Raw genomic sequence first — 18,229 nt, 5'->3', positions numbered from 1 at the left:
GGTACTTTAGCACCTGGCTGGTGGTATGTGATCCCTAGATAATTGTAGTGGGGGAGGGAACCAGTTAAAGCGGAACTGCACAGACCTGGAGGAGATCAGCTGGAGCTGCAAAGCTTGGCAGAATCCCCAGGATCTGCGCATGTGGCAACATGATAATTGGAGCTTCTGGTGCACCCAGAAAGAAGAGGAGGAGGGCAGAGAGAAGGTATAAAAGGGGCAGACCGAGAAGAGAAGCTTTTCTTACTGAAACAGTGAGGAGAGACAGAGCAAGTGGTCTGTTTTTGGAGGAAGGGTGAGTGAGTGAGCGGCGTGTTTTGGGGGGAAGGGCGAGCAAGCAAGCTGGGCATTTATTTGATATAGAGCAGGCATGTCAAACTGCCGGCCCATGGGCTGGATGTGTCACACTGAAACCGTGTCCACCCCATTGCCAGCAATGGGGAAAAAGTCATGATACATCATGTGACATCACATGACATCACGAGTTTGATATGTCTGATATAGAGTATTCTTTTTTTGTTGTAGATAAAGCAAATTCAATTCCTAGTATAGAACGGGTAAAGTGAGAGGATAAGAAAAAAAGTATTGACAGAGGGAGGAATCAATGATACATTTATCTCATTTAATCAATTGAAGCACTAAACTATCACATTGCCAACTTAGCATAATTCTGATAATATTTTTAAGGCCTTTTTAAAAGACACCGATCAGTGGGAATATTACAGACCCTTTTTTAGTTACTGACTTATGGATAATTTAAATAGGTTTCCAATACTCTTTCATTGATATGTGTATGAGTTCATACTCATGTTTGTTTAGTCTTTGTTTTCATCTTTATCTTCTGAGGCTTCCTATCCCAGAACTCTTTGGAAATCCAAGCAACTCATGGGATCAGCATAAATAGGGAGGTTGCTTAGCAATCCTATGCAAGGCTTCCAATGTTCCCTCATTCCCTCGTTTCAGGAAGCAAATACTGAACAGTCCACATGAGATTCAAGAACCTTTCCATGAAACCCCAGGAAACAAAATAGATGCATTGAGCATAAATAATAGGACCTTCTTCTCTGCAATGAGGAGCAACACTTTTTTTTAAATCCCATTTATATCCCGCCCTTCTCCGAAGACTCAGGGCGGCTTGCAATCTAAGCACAAATCAATGTGCTTAGCAAGTTCCAGCACTACCAGGGAACGATCCAACTACAAAAAGGGTCAAATTTTACAGTACATCTGCTCTGAGACAAAATCCAGACTCAATACATGAGCTCCTCCCCCGTATGTGCTAGGTTCCAGTAATCTGGGACAGGTCCATTGCTCTTGCCCCATAAACTCTTAACTGCTTCAGTCCCCTAAGAGAAGAGACTGAAATCCCATAGAAACATCAGTATAGGGAACTCAATTGCCAACCAGTCAATGTGATAAAGCAGATCAGGCAAGGAAGTTGCTGCGCAGCATGGAGGCCAGTATAATTTCAGCAACCCCAAGTACTCCCTACTACCCTGTTTTACAAATAAGATGTAACAAGCAATTATCTGTGGTGCAGTGCCTGTGCCTGCCATCAGAGCTTTCCAAATAAAGTAGCTACTAACCTTGTGCCCTGATGCTGCTGCTAATGCCAAACCTAAACTCAGGCCTATGTTAAGAAAGCAACAGCCCTTCTGAGCTCAACCAGGTTTTGGTAATATATTATGATAAACTCATGTGTAAGAGAGGGCTTAGTACAGACCGACCTGACATTAAGCAGCAATAAGTGAGGACCAGACCACTGAGAATCCATAGATTGGCTTAACAAAGTAGTTCTTTCATTACTGTTGGACTTCCCTTGGAAGGTTTAGTTATAGGAGAGTCAGGGGATCTCTGGAGCACATTCCTCTTTAAAAAGTCATATACTTGCTTTTTATTTTTTAAAAAAATAAATTTTACTTTGCAACCACCTTACAGCTGCACAAAGAGGCAGCACAGAGTGTGTTGAAAGGCATGAATGATTTTGTCACCCAGTAGGCCAGATAAACAATTTATCATAGTAATGATTAATTTCACAATTCAATGAGCACTTTCTCAAAGGACCTCAGTAACATGTTTCCCTTCCCCAGCATAAACACACACACGCACACACAACACATTTTCCCCTTGTTTTGATTAATCCAGCATTTTCATTTCTACCAATCTCCTTTGAGTCCTTCATACAATAACATGTTTCTATATGGCTGATATCCCCAGTTTATCATCCAGAGTTGCCAACATGCAATATTCCTAAAGGTACCAGGCTTCCTGTCCCCTTTAACATTTTATATTTTAAAAATATTTTTAAATTTATTTAGATAGCATAAAGTCAATATAGAGAAAAAGGCAATCCTGGTATCTGTTTACTCCTCTTACACATGGTCTCAACTCTCTATTTCCAGCTTCAAAATTGGGAAAAGGGGAGATATATTCCAATAATGCTTGATGCTAGGCATTCTCTAATTTATCTTTTATACTTTTAACCAGTGATATCGCACTTGTTCATGATACGGTTTAAACAATAGTTTATCCAAAAACTACAAGTTCACACTCAGTGAATCAACCCTTTGTTAATCCAATTAAATTGCTCTAGTTTGTGGAGATTCTCAGTCATCCAGGTCATAGTTATCTCAAAGGTGCCTTTTCAAAAAACAGCTGGACTGTTTTTTTTCCTGAGGAAGAAGAAGAGGTTTCTCATTCATGAAGCTTCATGAATGAGGCAGGATGGTGAGGGTGATGGATGGGCACCATCCTGCCAGAACTGATGAAGCTTCTTGGTTGAGAAACAAAATGTCTTCTTCTTCCTCAGGGAAAAATAAACAGTCCAGTTCCATACGTGTTACCTGTAACTTTCCATCTTATTAAATTACAATTTCAAGCATTCCTATTCAAGGCAAAAGTGATTGGATTTATTTATAAGGTTGGTGTGGTCACTCATTGTGGAGCCACAAATCTGGGTTGCTCACAATAGTTATATAAAGCCAATCATCATAAAAACATAAAGAAAAAAACAATAAAGTAACCTGGCAGCACAACCAAATTTCCTTTGCTTTTCCCAACTGTATTTTAACCTTTTGCTTGGGGGAAGAGACAGCTATTTATAGACTTCTGTAAGTTTAAGAGGTGCATCTGCCAGGGGGAACCATGTTTTACAGAGCAGGGGCTACCATGAAAAAGGCAAGCTGCCTAGATCTCTCTAGGTGGCAATATTTAAGGGAAGTGATCTGAACTTTCCACATCTTATTAAACATAGCACCTTATCAAAGTCAATAACTGCTTAATATGCTGAAATACAGTTGTATGGACAAGCTTTCAGGTGGATCTAAATATGTAAATTTGCCAGGATTTATTAACACTAAAGACCAGACATCATTATGTCAATAATATTGAGGTCAGACATTTCCCAATAGCATAATTGCAATTAATCGCATAATTGCAATTAACTTGTCTAATTCTGGAAAAATAGAACAGCTGTATAAAGGCAAGAGGAAAGACTGGGATTAGGACTATGACATTCAAGAAGCATTATTTTAATTTTTCCAACCTACAATGGTCTCATTTTCATTGAATAAGAATGCACTTTAGAGGGGACAACTAAGTAACATTCTTCCCCATCTGCTACTTTGCTAATCCTGATCTGTACCATACCAGACAGCTGTTATTTTCATTTTATAAATTAAAAGTATCATTTGCAGATACACAATCAGATCTGAATGCATGGCATTAAATGTATTAAGAATACACATGTATCAATGAATTTTAATAGTGAGTGCCCTACCAATGCACTAATCAAACAGGTGGTAAGGAAATACCAGGCAGCACACAGGTTATGTAGAAAATAAATCCAGGGACAGTGATAAAGGACTCAAATGTCTATATACCAATGCACAGAGTATGAGAAATAAACAGTGTGAATTAGAAATTTAAGTAAATGAGGGCAGATATGATATTGTTGTCATTATGGAAGCTTGGAACATACAGCTAGAGGGATTTAGATTATTTAAAAGGAACAGACCAAATAAAAGAGGAGGTAGATATAAGAAATATAAGAATATATAAGAAATAACTATATATCTACAGAAATAGAGCACAACAATGATGAAAACTGTCTTGAATGCATTTGGGTCAATGTAAAAAGGATTACCTTCATGGATTACTGCCTTGTTGTGGTGAAGGGGCTTGCGTAATTCAATGAAGCTATGAGCTATGCCGTGCAGGGCCACCCAAAACGGAAAGGTCGTAGCAGAGAGTTCTGACAAAACGTGATCCACTGGAGAAGGAAAGGGCAAACCACTCCAGTATCTTTGCCATGAAAACCCTATGGACAGTACCAAAAGGCAAAACAATATGATGCTGGAAGACGAGCCCCTCAGGTCGGAAGGCGTCCAATATGCTACTGGGGAAGAGCAGAGGGATAGTACTAGTAGTGCCAGAAAGAATGAAGCGACTGGGTCAAAGCCGAAAGGACGCTCAGCTGTGGATGTGTCTGGAGGTGAAAGGAAAGTCCGATGCTGTAAAGATTTTCTCTCCATAGGAACCTGGAATGTAAGATCCATGAATCAAGGAAAGCTGGACGTGGTCAAGCAAGAGATGACAAGAGTGAACATCGACATCTTAGGCATCAGCGAACTAAAATGGACAGGAATGGGTGAATTTAATTCAGATGACCATCAGGTATACTACTGTGGGCAAGAATCCCTCAGAAGAAATGGAGTAGCCTTCATAGTCAATAAAAGAGTAGGAAAAGCAATACTGGGATACAATCCTCAAAATGACAGAATAATTTCAGTTCGAATCCAAGGCAAACCATTCAATATTACAGTAGTCCAAGTCTATGCCCCAACCACCAGTGCTTGAAGAGGATGGAATTGACCAGTTCTATGAAGCCTTACAGCACCTTATAGAACTAACACCCAAAAATGATGTGCTTTTCATCATGGGGGATTGGAATCCTATAACCGGAAAAACAGGCAAGTTTGGCCTTGGAGTGCAAAATGAAGCAGGGCACAGGCTGATAGAATTTTGTCAAGAGAATACGATGGTCATAGCAAACACTCTTTTGCAACAACCCAAGAGACGGCTCTACACGTGGATATCACCAGACGGTCAACACAGAAATCAGATTGACTATGTGCTCTGCAGCCAAAGATGGAGAAGCTCTATACAGTCTGTAAAAACAAGATCAGGAGCTGACTGTAGCTCAGACCATGAGCTTCTCATTGCAAAATTTAGGCTTAAACTAAAGAAAATAAGGAAAAGCACTAGGCCACTCAGGTATGAATTAAATCATATCCCTGTTGAATATACAGTAGAGGTGACAAATAGATTTAAGGAATTAGATCTGATAGACAGAGTGCCTGAAGAACTATGGACAGAGGTTCGCAACATTGTACAACAGGTAGCAATTGAAACCATCTCAAAGAAAAAGAAATGCAAGAAAGCAAAATGGTTGTCTGAGGAAGCTTTGCAAATAGCTGAGGAAAGGAGGGAAGCGAAAGGCAAGGGAGAAAAAGAAAGATACGCCCAATTGAATGCAGAATTCCAGAGAATAGCTAGAAGAGATAAGAATGCCTTCTTAAATGAACAGTGCAAAGAAATAGAAGAAAACAATAGAATAGGGAGGACCAGAGATCTTTTCAAGAAAATTGGAGAGATGAAGGGAACGTTTCATGCAAAAATGGGCATGATAAAGGACCAAAATGGGAGGGACCTAACAGAGGCAGAAGAGATTAAGAAGAGGTGGCAAAATTACACAGAAGAACTATACAAGAATGAGCTTAATGTCCCTGATAATCACAGTGAGGTGGTCACTGACCTCGAGCCAGACATCCTAGAATGTGAAGTGGGCCTTAGAAAAGCTGAGGAACAACAAAGCTAGTGGAGGTGACAGTATTCCAGCTGAGCTATTCAAAATCTTAAAAGATGATGCAGTAAAAGTGCTGCACTCAATTTGACGGCAAATTTGGAAAACTCAACAGTGGCCACAGGATTGGAAAAGATCAGTTTACATTCCAATTCCAAAGAAAGGCAGTGCCAAGGAATGTTCAAACTATCGCACCATTGCACTCATTTCTCATGCTAGTAAAGTCATGCTTAAAATCCTACAAGCTAGACTCCAGCAGTATGTGGATCGACAACTACCAGAAGTACAGGCAGGATTTTGAAGAGGCAGAGGAATTAGACATCAAATTGCCAACATACGCTAGATCATGGAGAAAGCTAGGGAGTTCCAGAAAAACATCTACTTCTGCTTCATTGACTATGCTAAAGCCTTTGATCGTGTGGATCATAACATGGGTTCGCATCCCACCAGGCTCAAGGTTTACTCAGCCTTCCATACTTCTAAGGTAGGTAAAATGAGGACCCAGATTGTTGGGGCCAATAAGCTGACTTTGTAATAATGCTGCTTGGGCCCCCCGAAAGCCCTAATAAGCAGGCATATGAATAGAATGAAGGCTATTGCTAAGCACATTGATTTGTGCTTAGAGTGTAAGCCACCCTGAGTCTTCGGAGAAGGGCAGGATATAAATGGGATTAAAAAAAAACTGTGGCAAGTTCTTAAAGAGATGGGAGTACCAGACCATCTTATTTGTCTCTTGAGAAACCTATATGTGGGCCAAGAAGCAACAGTGAGAACTTGACACGGAACCACTGATTGGTTCAAAATTGGGAAAGGAGTCCAGCAAGGCTGTGTACTGTCGCCCTGCCTATTTAACTTATATGCAGAGCACATCATGAGAACGGCAGGGCTAGATGAATCAAAAGTTGGAATTAAGATTGCTGGAAGAAATATCAACAACCTAAGATATGCAGATGATACCACTCTAATGGCAGAAAGTGAAGAAGAACTAAAGAGCCTCGTGTTGTGGGTGAAGAAGGAGAGTGCAAAACCTGGGTTGAAACTTAACATTAAGAAAACCAAGATCATGGCATCCGGCCCTCTCAATTCCTGGCAAATAGATGGGGAAGAAATGGAGGTAGTGACAGATTTTATTTTCCTGGGCTCCAAGATCACTGCAGATGGGGACTGCAGCCAAGAAATTAAAAGATGCTTGCTCCTCGGGAGGAAAGCCATGGCAAATCTAGACAGCACACTAAAAAGCAGAGACATCACCCTGTCAACAAAAGTGCGTATAGTCAAGGCTATGGTCTTCCTAGTTGCAACGTATAACAGTGAAAGTTGGACCATAAGAAAGGCTGAGCACCAAAGAATTGAGGCCTTTGAACTATGGTGTTGGAGAAGACTCCTGCGAGTCCTTTGGACTGCAAGGCGATCAAACCGGTCAGTCCTAGAGGAGATCAACCCTGACTGCTCTTTAGAAGGCCAGATCCTGAAGCTAAAACTCAAATACTTTGGCCACCTAATGAGAAGGAAGGACTCACTGGAGAAGAGCCTAATGCTGGGAAAGATTGAGGGCAATAGAAGAAGTGGATGACAGAGAATGAGGTGGCTGGATGGAGTCACTGAAGCAGTAGGTGTGAGCTTAAATGGACTCCAGAAGATGGTAGAGGACAGGAAGGCCTGGAGGAACATTGTCCATAGGGTCGTGATGGGTCGGACACGACTTCGCAACTAACATCATTTTTGGGTGTTAGTTCTATAAGGTGCTGTAGGGCTTCATAGAACTGGTCAATTTCATCCTCTTCAGCACTGGTGGCTGAGGCATAGACTTGGACTACTGTGATATTGAATGGTTTCCTTGGATTCGAACTGAGATCATTCTGTCATTTTGGGGATTGTATCCCAGTATTGCTTTTCCTATTTTTTTATTGACTATGAAGGCTACTCCATTTCTTCTGAGGGATTCTTGCCCGCATCTGAATTAAATTCACCCATTCCTGTCCATTTTAGTTCGCTGATTCCTTAGATGTTAATGTTCACTCTTGTCATCTCTTGTTTGACCACGTCCAGCTTTCCTTGATTCATGGATCTTACATTCCAGGTTCCTATGGAGAAAAAATCTTTACAGCATCGGACTTTCCTTTCACCACCAGACACATCCACAGCTGAGCGTCCTTTCGGCTTTGGCCCAGTCGCTTCATTCTTTCTGGCGCTACTAGTACTAGCCCTCTGCTCTTCCCCAGTAGCATATTGGACGCCTTCTGACCTGAGGGGCTAATCTTCCAGCGTCATATCATTTTGCCTTTTGGTACTGTCCATAGGGTTTTCATGGCAAATATACTGGAGTGGTTTGCCCTTTCCTTCTCCAGTGGATCACGTTTTGTCAGAACTCTCTGCTATTACCTGTCTATCTTGGGTGGCCCTGCAGGGCATAGCTCATAGCTTCATTGAATTATGCAAAACCCTTCACCACAACAAGGCAGTTATCCATGAAGCGGTATTTTGCTTAAACTCTTCTAAATCGATCCCTGTTCTGGTGACATTACTCTATTACTATTGTAACTTTGAGGTTCAGAGGGTGGCCTCTGATCACAAAAAGATGATCCCTGATTTAAAAATATCAAATGAGAGGACTAAATATGGCTTGTGGTTAACACTGGGAAGAACGACTACGTCACTTGAACTGCATCAGCATAATATATGGATCAGAGTAGTATGTGAGAAAGAAGAATATTTTTTTTCCAGAAACGTATAGGAAGTACCAAAGAATTCTGGAAATAAAAACAAAGTACTGTAGTTTTAAAGGGGTGCTCTTTAGTTAGTATTGCCATATTTGTGCTGCCAATATCCAGGTACAAGTTATAAGGTAGTACAGAGATATAGATAGCCTCCTCTTTCTTTCCATCTAGTGACTTCCCTGATTTTTTTTACCCGTAAATGTCTGCTAAATACATTCAGGTGAAAAACAAAAAAGACACTAAGCTAAGAAAATCAGGAACAACTCAAACAGGCATATTGAAGGAAAAGAGAAAGCTGATGTTTCCCATTAATCCACAAACATAAGCTTAGGAACTATATTTATGAATGTTTTATCTGCAACCATTTTAGGCTGACAAAAAAATAGTGAAATTTAACTACCAAGCGCGTCTACAGTCCAAAATATACTTCATTTTCAAGAAACGTTTTTCAGATAAGTTTGTTCATAACATTTCAAAGTGGCAGGACTGAGAACAGGGAGTGGATTAAGGATATTCTCTAAATCTTCATGTTCGGAAGAATGACATTCAAATAGTATACTCCAGATTGCCTGTGACCAGTTTCATTTACCACAGAAATTTTCCTCAACCTTCCTTCCCATTAAGCCTTTCTACTCTGCAAAAAATTATAATGTGAAAGGGGAGAAATTCCATTTTATTGAAGGAAATATTAGTTGGAAGCACAAATAAAATAATCCAAGAAGGTACATACTTGAACCAGCAACACCTGTGTGGTACAGGATTAAAACATTGGATGAAAACCCAAGCCCCAGCCATTTATGAGCTCATACAATCTCCATACCTCTGTTCAATCTAATCATAAGCATGTTGGATAAAATGAAGAGTGATTCCTTTGATCTCCTTAGGAAAAAGGTCAGCAGCAAATTTAAGAAACACATAATTTGACAGTAATATGAAAACTGTTTATATACATAATTGTTAGAATATAACATTATATACATAGAATAGAGTAGGAACCTATTCTATTCAGTGAGATTTAAGTCAGATATATTTAGGATCTTATGTTCTAGTTCAGTTTGGTAGTCATATGGGTTAAAACGGCCATAGTTTTCTTGTTTTGAGAAAGCTTAACACCTCTGTTTAAAAATGCCTGAATTAGAAACAGTTTGCCCTTCACTCTCGGCCAACCAGAAAAATCAGCCTCTGAGGGAATGTGAAATTGCCGTCATAACCATTTAGGATTTGAACAGTGCTATAATAAACAGAATAAAAAAAACTGAATAGTAAAAAAAAGTAATGTCAAGGAGAACAGTACTAAGCACCATAGTTCCCTTAATTCTCTGAAAGTTTAGATATGGCTTATTTAATATCAATATTTAGATTTCTACTCAAGTGCACATGAATTCATGAATGTTTTCATCAAAGGACACTGGTATCATTATTTCAGTGGATTTCTCCATAGAAGAGTAAGTTTTTCAGATATGCGACTTACCATCATCAGCAGAGCAACTTCTCTCTCCTACAACATCTGGAGTCTTCTGGTATTATACAGGACCAAGTGGTATTGGTTGCTTAGATACCATCTTGCATTCTCCTGAATATAACTTTGTTCCAGAGGATTACTAGACACTATAAACAAATAATGCAGAACATTCAGAAAAAAAGTTAAGGTGCACTCTTTCAGATAGGAGAGTGAAAACAAGTCAATGCTACAGACTTTTCTGTTTCTTTTAAAATACTTTATCTCATACGTATTTTAAATTAAGTGCAGCTTGGCCAGAACAATTGGTTATTTCTTTGCTATTTTGGATTTTCAATAGAAGGCCCATATGAGGATAGTTATTGTTATTCTAGATAATAAGTAGTTGTCAAAATAGAACACATTTTGAAGATTTCCTAAGATAGTCCCTAGTAGGAAAAAGTGATGAAAAGAAATTACCAAGAGTAATTTTGAAAGTGGAAGTTCATACTCAAACACAAAATGTTTTTGTCTAACCATTCCAAAAACCAGAAATTATGGGAAGAGGATAGTGGCTCCTAATGATTACAGAATCCAGGAATTACTAGTCTTAAACTATGTATCTTTCTTGTTAACAATGAAGAATGGGGGAGAAGGAACAGATAAAGTCATTCAGAAAGTTCTCACTGAACTTTGGGTAGAAACGTAAAAATCTTGGCTCCAATATTAATACTGATTGTGGAATTGTAGAATTGAGCAGCATAGCATGAGGTGTGGATGATTAGTTGGGCCTGCAAGTTCTTTGTTGTGTAGTTGGTTCTTTGCAGGCATTGAGCAAGACAGAGAGTTTAAACAGCAACAGTCTTTATTGAAGGTCAGAACATAACAGAAGCAACATAGGAGCTGCTGTGCAGCTATTTATACGGTTATAGGCGGCGACCAATAGTTTAAAGCAGTAGTTTCCCACCCAAAAACCTACTTAGCCAGCTGGCGACAGCCAGTCTAGGCTGGCCCAGCAACCGTTACAAACATACACATGAACTTAAACAATTAGCAAATGGTACAAGCAAACAAGTACTTTCAGCATATAGAAGGCCAGTACATTACACCCCTTCCCCCTGGATAGCACACACATTCATTTGGTTACAAAATCTTGTAGGTACTTGGGGGGACTTCGTGCTCTTTTGGAGCATTGTTTGGCAACTCCCGGTCTACCTGTTTGCCTGCTGTGCTGGGTAGACCCGAACTCTGTGGTTCGGTGGAGTCAAAATGACTCGAGTCCCTATGGCTGGCCTGTCCCGGTTAGCCCAAACTAAAGTCTAAAGGTGCCGTGAAATTGGCAGGGCTGCAACTGGGTGTCAGATGATTGTCCATCTCCTGTGGTCCAGCCTGTGTCCCCAGGGGAAGCACTTTTACAGCCCTGTCCCCGTTCTCTTGTGCATGAAATGTCTCAGATCATATAGACTGCTCTGCTGGAATGTGGGCTTGTGAACTCAAGGTCTGTCCCTTGTGGGAGTCCTGAGCCAGCGACTGCTCTGTTAGTCGCTGGCGCAACTGATCAACATGTCGGCAAATGACTCACCCATCTTCCAGCACCACCTCATAGGAGAGTGGTCCTGACACCTTAACAACCTTCACTGCCACTCACAACTGCCCTTGCCCGTAATTCTGGGTCCAAACCCAGTCCCCCACTTGTAAGTTCCAAGGTGCCTTCAGACGTGCCATGTTGGAGGCTACTCTGTCGGGGTGCAGCCTGTCCAGTTTTGTTATTAGCCTCTTGCCCCAGTGAAGCTCTGTGGGGCTCTTGCCTGTAGCTGTGCAAGGCATTGTATGTTTGGCATAACAAGAAATCTGCCAGCCTGTGGTGCCAGTCCCCTGTAGTAATGTGTTTGAGGGACTCTTTGGTTGTATGAACCATCCATTCTGCCTGCCCATTCGACAACAGGTGAAAGGGAGCCGATATGGCATGCCTTATGAGGTTGGCCCTGAGAAATGCCTAGAATTCTGACACAGTGAACTGGGCTCTGTTGTCGGAGACTACGATGTCCAGAAGCCCGTGCATGCCCAGTTAATGGTACACATATTTGTATCTCTCCATTGGCCTTGAGTGGCATCACAATGGGGGTCTCCCACTCCCCACTGTTTACAGGCTGCAAAACTCCCTGACTAACAAGTTTGTCCAGCTCTGCATCAATTTTATGCTTTAACGCAAATGGCACACTGCGGGGCTTAACCTGGATTGGCACGACCTGGGGATCAAGTTTAAAAGCTATCAGAGGGCCCTTGTACTCTCCCAAATTTGAGCCAAAAACATTTTTGAATTCCTTGCAGATGGAAGACAAGTCTGTTGTTTGTGTCCGGTGAATGCCGGTTACTTGGATGCCCAATGCATTGAACCAATCAAGCTCTATGAGGCTCGTACATTGGCCATCTACCACAATAACATCTAGTGGGCCTGAAAACCCCTTGAATTTCACCACAAGTGTGGCCTCACCTTTGACCATCAATCTGGAATTCTGGAAATAGGTAAGTAGAATATTAGATGGTCATAGCTTGACCCATCTGTTACTACAGCTGCAAACGTGCCAAAAAGTTCTGATGGAGATGATGGACACAGCAGAGCCTGTGTCCAGTTCCATTTTACATGGAACTCCTTGAAGTTCGACCTGCAGTTGCAACATCTGTTTAAGAGGTCGGTGGGTGCCCATGTGGAAAATGCTCTGGCAGCTGGAGCAGAACCCTACTCAGTGTTGCCCCAGGGCCCCGATACCTCTCCTGAATCCAGCTGGTGGTCCTTCTGGTGACCTCAACAGACGGTGGCAATGTGGCCTGGTTTTCCACACGCCCAGCATGTGGCTGTTCTGAAACAGCAATCCATGTATTGAAGGTGGCCTCCGCAGCCCTAGCACCTAAGGAACAGAACTGCCTTGTCAGATGGCCTCGTTCCCCTTTCGTGGTGCTGCTGGATCTTGTCAACTTCGTGATTGGAGTCGGTGTCTTCCAACCATTCGGTGTCCTCGTGGTGGACGGTTTCTGTAGTTGGCGCGCTTTTGGAGGGTCACAATGCCTTCACGGCCCCTCTGGTGGCTTTGTCCGCCATGATTTCCTTTAAGGCCTCTTGTAGTGAGAGAGTCTCCTTAGCAAGGAGTTTTTGTTGGAGCTCTCAGTTCTTGAGTCCACAGACTCAGGTCTCTTTGTCACTCCTCTAAGTCGGAGAAATTGCAGAGTCGCGATGCTTGATGAAGCGCTGCGATGAATTCTGTTGCTGACTCGCCAGGTTGTTGTTCACATTGTTCAAAGCATGCTTCCATGCTATCACTGATACCTTTGGCTCAAAATGGTTGCACAGCTTCTTCTTTAGGTCTGCATATGTGATGGTTTCCAACAGTACCAGGGCAACCAAGTTCTTGGCAATATCAAAGGTAGCTGGGCCACACACACAGAGGAGGGTCACAGCCTTCAGCCCATCTTCGTTGACTTGATTTGCACACGGATAGTTGTCTGCATGGGAAATGTAGGACCATCTCTCCGGGTGCGTCACATCGAACTCTTTGAGCTTTCCAACCTTTGCCATGGTGAAAAGTCACGGCTCATGCCTCATATTGCCTCATGCTGCTGGCTTCTGGGTAGGCCCTTGGATGGATCCCCCAGGGTGGTTTGGTCTCCAGCGTGGCTTGCTAGGCAGACCGAGGGGGGGAAACGCTGTTCCATACCAGGCTCTGTGCTGGTCTCAACCCTAGTGGCTTCAGGATCTTATGATGAAGCAGCACATCCCACCTTCATCGCCAGTGTTGTATAGTCAGTTCTTTGCAGGCATTGAGTGAAATGGAGAGTCAAACAGCAACAGGCTTTATTGAAGGTCAGAACATAACAGAAGCAACATAGGAGCTGCTGTGCAGCTATTTATATGGTTGGCCGATAGGCAGCGACCAACAGGTTTAAAGCAGTAGTTTCCTACCCAAAGACCTACTTAGCCAGCTGGAGACAGCCAGGCTAGGCTGGCCAGCAACCATTACAAACATACATGTGAACTTAAACAATTAGCAAACGGTACAAACAAGCACTTTCAGCATATACAAGGCCAGTACATTACACCCTTGTTAATTTATTGTTTGCTTCTAGTTTCCTTCCATGCATTTTACTGTATACCTTCAGTTATTGCTGCTATTTCTTATTGTATTGGTGCTTTTAAGTTGTTTTAATTACTCAGAGTTGGCATATTATATAAATGGAAACACCAAGCGAACAAACAAAATGAGCTCACTCAAGATAAATAGTTGTCACTTGCTGCAGAGTGTGGGGTATATGAGGCCTTGTAGGTTATGAATCTTATATTGAATTGGTATATGGGAATGACCTTAGGAGATAGGACAATAAGATGAAAGCCAGGCAACAGGTGTGAGGGGGAGGGAGTTCCTAGATTTTGTTAATGTAAACTTACAGTAAAATAGAAATAGCTTATATGGCCATGCTTCCTTTCTTGTCTACCTTGTCTTTCAAATCTGAAAATAAATCCTTTCCCCATCTCTCTTACAGTACAAAAAGCTAGAAATGGTCTCTTCTGAGCCTCTGTTCCTGCTGCAGGTTAAGCTTCCTTTTATCTGACTATCCCCCTGGCTGCCTCTCCTTGCCCTGTCTCCCAAGGTCATTTCCACATACCACTGCATTGCATACTTTGGGGAATCAAAGGTGGCCCAAATGAACATGAACGTTGTAACCATTTTGTTTCAAAGTCAGTTAGGACATGTAATGGATGCCTTATTTCATACAGTGGTGAACTGTATAAGTTCTTCATGTTCTGTGATGTGTTTTGAATATAAGAACCAGCCATTAACAGTCTCAGCAATAGTACAATGCCAAACATTCTGAGCAGGCAGAGTGTGTTTGTGACCAAAGATTTAATGAAGTTACCTGTGACATCAGAAAGTACTATGGCCTGTAGTTGTATTTCAAAGATAGTCTGGGTCTGTAGGGCAACAAGAATGAGTAAGTGTCTGTCAGCCCTCCAAAGTAGGTCAAGTCAGGAATCAGTCACCACAAGGCTATTACTGAATCTTGAAAGCTTCCCAAGTTTCCTTTGGTCTTTTCTTATATCATGCAGAATCAAGGCAGAGTTGTTCTCTATCTGACCTGCTATCTTTCGAAACTCCCGCACATACTCTAGGACAGGCTGACCAGCTTGCTTTATCTTATGGATTTGTTCTTCCGCTTTGAGGGCAATGGATGGGTCCTCAAATCTTTCCCTCAGGCCCAGGAGGAAAAGGTGGGGGTCCTCCAATTCAGGGGCCTGCTCATTATATAAATTGTTCAACCATTCAGATGCTTCTCCCTCTAGGTTGGATGCAAATACATCGATCATCACACCCGGGTCCGGGTAAAAGTGACCCCAGCGATTCAAGTGAGAGCGTACTTGGTTGAGGAAAAAAATCAGTTTCTCTGGGTCCCCATTGAAGGTTGCTCTGAAGGGTGGGATCATCATTGCTTGCTGGGGGCCCCATTGCTGCTGGCCCCACCCTAGTTGTTGGTTCAATGGCTGCCAGGGCTCCCCCTGTTGTTGTTGTGTCTCCAGTTGCTGCTGGGCCCACTCTGGTTGCTGATTTAATGGCTGCCAGGGCCCCCCCTGCTGCTGGCCCAACTGGTCCTGCTGTATGTTCAGGGGTTGCATGTTTGGGTCCTGCTGCTGCCACCCTTGCTGTTGTCCTCCCACCAGCTCCTAATCTCCAGGCTTCTGCACCACCCCCAGCGGTTGCAAGGCTTCTATTAGCTGGGGCAAGCTCAGAGGTTGTTGGCCTTTCACTTGTGGGGCTTCCCAACCTTCCATTGCTGCAGAGGCCCTAGGCTGGGGTCCTCTGTCTCTATGGGTTTGGAGGGCTTGGCAGGGGACTCCTGGGTCTGGCAGGCAGTCTGATCTGCAGACAGGATTTTCCACTCACCCAAGTATTCAATCTCAGCTGGCCTGGCTGCTCCGAGGCACCTGGAGTCTCCGCTGGGCTTAATCCACTCTGATGACCAGACCAATTCTCCTGGTTGTTTGGGTCTAGTTACCAGCTGGGAGGATTGCTGAAACTCTTTCCCTGCCAGCTTCTTCACTCGCCCTTCCCCCCCTGGGGAGGCTGCTGATGCCGGGGAGCTGGCTTCAGGCAATTTTTCTCCCTCCATTATGGGACCTTCCTCAACTCTTTGCCAGACTGCCTCCCAAACTTGGAGACAGCGACGGGAGGTCAGAACTCCCTAATTAGTTTAAAAAGTAGTGTGGATTCCAGCTTGATATCAAGTTTCAGACGTATGGGCTTTTCAAGTGAATCAATAAGAACTAACAGCTGAAATGCAACTGATAATTTTATACCAATTGCTTATTGTATTGGAAGCAATAGTTTTCACATTTGGCAGCTGGTTCCTTGACTGGATTCCATAGCATGTCACAAAGTTAACTAAGTTGTTCTTTGCTGAAATCAGAATGGGAGGTGCCCAGTCTAAACTTCCCTTGTTATTAACCTACATGTATTTGGTTGCTGAGGAAGTAATTTACTGATGGGGGATGTATGCTTCTTATGGAAAGAGGAAAAAAAATGCAGTTGTTAGAAGGCTGCCAACGTGGCAACTATCACAGCAATTAATGCATGGTCTTGATTTGGGATTGGTATGGGGATTTCCAGTTATTTTAGATTTTGTCCTATCAGTTGATTTTTATTCACTGACTGAGTGAATTGATAATTAGCAAATTATTACTGATACTTACAGTGAGGCATGGCATGATGATTAAAGAGTCTGATGGATGAGCGCTTTTACTAGCAGCCATCACTAAGTGAGGATCCCCACATAAAATACTGTTGTTTGCTTGGATTTGAAAACTCGATATGTCTACTAGAGAAGAAGAGTAGAACTCTTTTACCCAAGGAAATATCTATATTCTAGCAGAGATGTAGATGTAGATGGCTAGTAGGGTATTAATAACATATTATCTCCATCTTATTATATCTCCAAATTAATAACATTTATTAACAAGGTAAATGGTAGTAATCTCAATACAGATCCTTGAGAAACTTGTTTTAATTGCTTTATCTTCAATTTTGAAGATCATATAGGAGCCGTGACCAGGGGGGCTTTTGCCCAGGTTCGCCTGGTGCGCCAGTTGCGACCCTACCTGGACCGAGATGCCCTACGCACAGTCACTCATGTGCTCGTGACCTCCCGTTTATACTACTGCAACGCTCTCTACATGGGGCTGCCCTTGAGGACCACCCGGAGGCTTCAACTGGTGCAGAATGCGGCCGCACGAGTCGTGATGGGGGTCTCCCGATACTCCCATGTAACACCTCTACTCCGCGAGCTGCATTGGCTTCCAGTTGCCCTTCGGGTGAGATTCAAGGTGCTGGTGATGACCTATAAAGCCCTAAATGGCGAGGGTCCGGGATATTTGAGGAAACACCTGCTGCCAGCATCAAGTTCCCTTCGTCCAGTGCGCTCCCACAGGGAGGGTCTCCTCAGGGTGCCGCCGGTTAAAGACTGCTGGCGGGTAACACCCAGGGGTAGGGCCTTCTCAGTGGGTGCACCTGCCCTGTGGAACCAGCTGCCCGTGGAGCTCAGGACTGCCCCTGACCTGCGTTCATTCCACCAGGACCTGAAGACTTGGCTCTTTGAGCTCTCCGGCCCAGGCTGAGAATTTTTAACTGGGGTTTTTATTTTCAGGGATAATTTAATCTTTTTAATTGTCTTTTAACTTTTGTATTTTGTATTGGTGTGATTTTAAAATGCCCTGTAAACCGCCCTGAGTCCTTCGGGAAAGGGCGGTATATAAATGTAATAAAATTAAATTAAAATTATAATTTTAGAATTGTAAGCTGCCCAGAGGCACTTGATTGAGTTGGGGGTCTATAGATGTTGAATAAATAAATATACTCCACTTCTTCCTTTTTCTTCAATGAGAAGGACATTCATTACAGGTAGTTCTCAACTTATGACCACAACTGAGTCCAAAATTTATGTTGCTGAATGAGAAATTTGTTAAGTAAGTTTTGCCCACATTTGTGGCAAGAATCACTGCAGTTGTTAAATTAGTAACACTGTTGTTAAATGAATCTGGCTTTCCCATTGACTTTGCTTATCAGAAGTTCATGAAGTGTGATCACATGACCCTGGGACTCTGTGACCGTTATAAATATGAACCAGTTGTCAAACATCCAAATGTAAATCACATGACCATGGGGATGCTGC

The 18,229-nt window shown here is 42.6% G+C and overlaps 1 long non-coding RNA gene across 1 annotated transcript in view; it reads left to right on the top strand.

Moving 5' to 3' along the window:
- The first annotated feature begins 264 nt into the window (after nt 1–264).
- LOC310641547 overlaps nt 265–18,229 on the top strand; it is a 28,953-nt gene continuing 10,988 nt past the window's right edge. The window contains exons 1-2 of the long non-coding RNA XR_014492759.1: nt 265–292; nt 12,347–12,541. This is a non-coding gene — a long non-coding RNA (uncharacterized lncRNA). The remainder of the gene's footprint in view (nt 293–12,346; nt 12,542–18,229) is intronic.

The sequence above is a fragment of the Vipera ursinii genome (assembly GCF_947247035.1).
Source record: "Vipera ursinii genome assembly, chromosome: 5".
Taxonomy (NCBI): domain Eukaryota; kingdom Metazoa; phylum Chordata; class Lepidosauria; order Squamata; family Viperidae; genus Vipera; species Vipera ursinii.
Note: the sequence above shows the minus strand (reverse complement) of the source record. Positions and strands in the feature narration are given on the sequence as shown.